We start from the raw sequence: 3,344 nt of genomic DNA on the forward strand, positions 1-3,344 counted from the left end.
CTGCCTCCCAAGTGCTGGGATTAAAGGCGTGTGCCACCACGCCCGGCCCGAGGCCAAATCTTTTAAGTTCAGACTCTGTTTTAGAGAAACTGACCTAAGTTTGAACTCAAGTAAAATAACAGACTGGTGCCTAGCACTAGATTCCAAGTTGTCCCCCAAGAAAACCCAAGCCAAGCTCCAGTCTCTAGGTTAATTCCCAACAAGACCAGTGTCTTCCCCAACTAGGTTATCCCCCCACAAACCTGCACCCCTAGGTTACAAGCCAGGCTAAAATCCACCAAATGCAGAGAGAAGCAGGAACTAAGTTTATGATGTGACTCCCAGCACCAGGCAATTATGTTAAATGCTTACACACTTACCGCTCCTCCCCCATCCTCTCTGGCTTGCTGCTTACTAATAAAGCCTTGCCCCATAGATATTCGAGGTTCCCCTTTCACCAAAACCATCCTGCGTGGTGGTGGTGCATTGTGGGAGAGCCAGAGCTAGCTTGAGTAGAATAAAGACCCTGCTGTGAGTTGCATCAGATCTGCTCCTGTCTGTTCTTTTGGAGGATCAAACACTTCCTTGGCACTACACCCTATGTCAAAGATGCTTGCTTTGCCACCGAAGATCAGTTCAGAAACACACAGAGGGTCAAATGCAGAGGACACTCGGTTGTGGGGTTTCCAACTCCACTGACAAATCTATAATGTAACTCCTGTACCTAAAGCTCAGGGGGCATTTTAGAAGGTGAGCATAGAAGGACTGTGAGAGCCAGAGGACCAGGAGAGCTGCTGTAAGGTCGTGTCTCCTGGGAGTGGCAGGAGAGCTGCTGTAAGGTCGTGTCTCCTGGGAGTGGTGGGGAAGCTTCACCCACCCACGGTACCTCAACAAGACCTGACGAAGTAGAAGGCCAACAGACATGTCGTCATGGGGGCCCCATCCACAGACGAGGAACTGCAGCAGCCGAGGGATGCTGAGAGTCAGGGAAATCAGCCTCCCCAGGGAGGAGGTCGTGATGTCCAGAGGCAGCAGGGAGCCAGCAGTACATGGGAGGGGTTGGAGAGACAAAAAGAAATGGGGAGAGGATGCAATTGTATTTCAATTGGAAAGGTTTATTAAAAACTTCCTGGCATAAGACAGCAAGTTCAGTGGTGCACAGTAGGCACTTTACAATGCTAGACACACAGGCTTGGGCTCTACGGCCAGGCTGACAGTCTGACTCTATGCTTTGTTAGCTGGGATCCTGTACAAGTAGGGTTACCTCATTCACAAACTGGGGTGATGGAAGGACACATATCCCACGTAGATAACATATGCAAAGTACTTCGAGTACTCACTAGCACTCAGGTTGTAACAAAAATTATTATTTTACTATTATTCCTTTCAGCGATAGGAAGATGCCTTCGTTCTTTTAAAGTCCGGAATTAGAACCAGGGAGAAACTTCAAGTGAGTCCTAGGTATAAAGGGCCTTCCACTTTGGCTGGAGAGGTGAGTCAGCAGCTAAGAGTGCTTACTGCTCTTCCAAAGGCCCCAGGTCTCATTCCTAACAGCAACTGTCTGCAACACTAGTTTTGGGGAGGCCATGCCCTCCATTCTTTGTAGGCAGCTAATGCTCCTGGTGAATGTTCCTTCCCCCTCAGCGTTCACAGTGACAGCTAGGCAATTGTCTTAGTTAGGGCTTTACTGCTGTGAACAGACACCATGACCAATGTAAGTCTTATAAGGACAACATGTAATTGGGGCTGGCTTACAGGTTCAGAGATTCAGTCCATTATCATGAAGGCAGGAGCATGGCAGCATCCAGGCAGGCATGGTGCAGGAGGAGCTGAGAGGAGTTCTACATCTTCATCTGAGGGCTGCTAGCAGAAGACTGACTTCCAGGCAGCTAGGATGAGGGTCTTAAAGCTCACACCCGCAGTGACACACCCACTCCAACGAGGCCACACCTCCTAACAGTGCCACTCCCTGGGCCGCGCATATAAAAACCATCATTCACAGCAATCTAAGAAAAGAAAAGAATGAACAAGGTGTCAGGCAAAACTATAGTAAACTCATTCATAAGTGGTGACGAAAGTCCTGCCGTGAAACTGCGGATGTGTTTGCGTACGATGGGGTTCAGAGGAAGACCTTAGATGCTCAGGAAGAGGTGACATTCATGGCGAACTTGAAGAGCAGAGCCGGAAGAGAGGAAGCGCAGAAAAGACAATCGACATTGTGGTCCTGTGAAAGTGCGGGTTTGTTTGTGGGCGTGGCAGATATCCCATGCTGATGGTGTGGAGGGGAGGGTTAGGGGCCGAGGAACAGAAGACTCTGGGTCATTAGTGAGTTCAGACACCTAACTCTTCTTGGGTTCAAGGTCGTAGCTTCTCTGACAAATCTATAATGTAACTCCTGTACCTGTACCATCTCTTAAGAACACGTCCTAGGTATAACCCCCCCCCTTTCCTTCTTGTCCCTGTACCCTGTGCCTGACTTCAGTCCCTGCATCCTCCGATCCCGCCCCCCCCAAAACGTCCAGCCCTCGTATCTCTTTTAATAGACGTGTTGGCGGGTGATTCATTAACCTGTTGTCTGCTGTAAGAAATACAGAAGATGAAATAACACATGGCTTTATATACAGAGGGTTGGACCCTCAGGGTATGAAGCTGAGCGTGACAAAGATGAGCCTAGCTGGGGTCTGAGAGGCCAGTGATAAATGACATGTTGATGCCTGGTACTCGGAGTTTGTTGAGTAAATTAATGTGAGGCGGGCTGATGACTTACTTTGCAGCCCGTAGCTCGTGTTTGGTTCCCAGTGGGGCTGTTTAGGAAGGATTATGAGATGTGGCCTTGTTAGAGGAGGTGTGGGCCCGGGCTTTGAGGTTCCTCAAGCTCAGGACAGGCACATTCTCTCGGCCTCCTGCTTACGGATCAGATGTAAGTCCCCAGCTACTCCTCCAGTGACAGACCTCCCTGCCTGCTGCCAGGCTCCCACCGTGATGGCTGTGGACCTACCTTCTGAACCTGTGGTCAGCCCTCAATTAAGTCCTTTTAAAAATAAGTCGCCATGGTCATGGCGCCTCTTCACGGCAATAGAAAGGTAACTGAGACACAGGGTGGCTCTGTAGGCCAACTTCCTAAAAAAACGCTTCCTGTTTGGGAAGGGGGAAGGGAGGGGAAGAGGTGTGTGTGTGTGTGTGTGTCTGTGTGTCTGTGTGCTGGCTCCCAGTACATCTTTGAGACTAGGTGTCTTCTGAGTTAGCAGCAACTTGCAGCAACATTTTTTCTTCCAGGGGAGGGAAGGCAAGGTGTGTGGGGGAAATGTAGTCTCTCTCTCTCTCTCTCACACACACACACACACACACACACACACACACACACG

Source organism: Mus pahari, chromosome 13 (genome assembly GCF_900095145.1).
Source record: "Mus pahari chromosome 13, PAHARI_EIJ_v1.1, whole genome shotgun sequence".
NCBI lineage: Eukaryota > Metazoa > Chordata > Mammalia > Rodentia > Muridae > Mus > Mus pahari.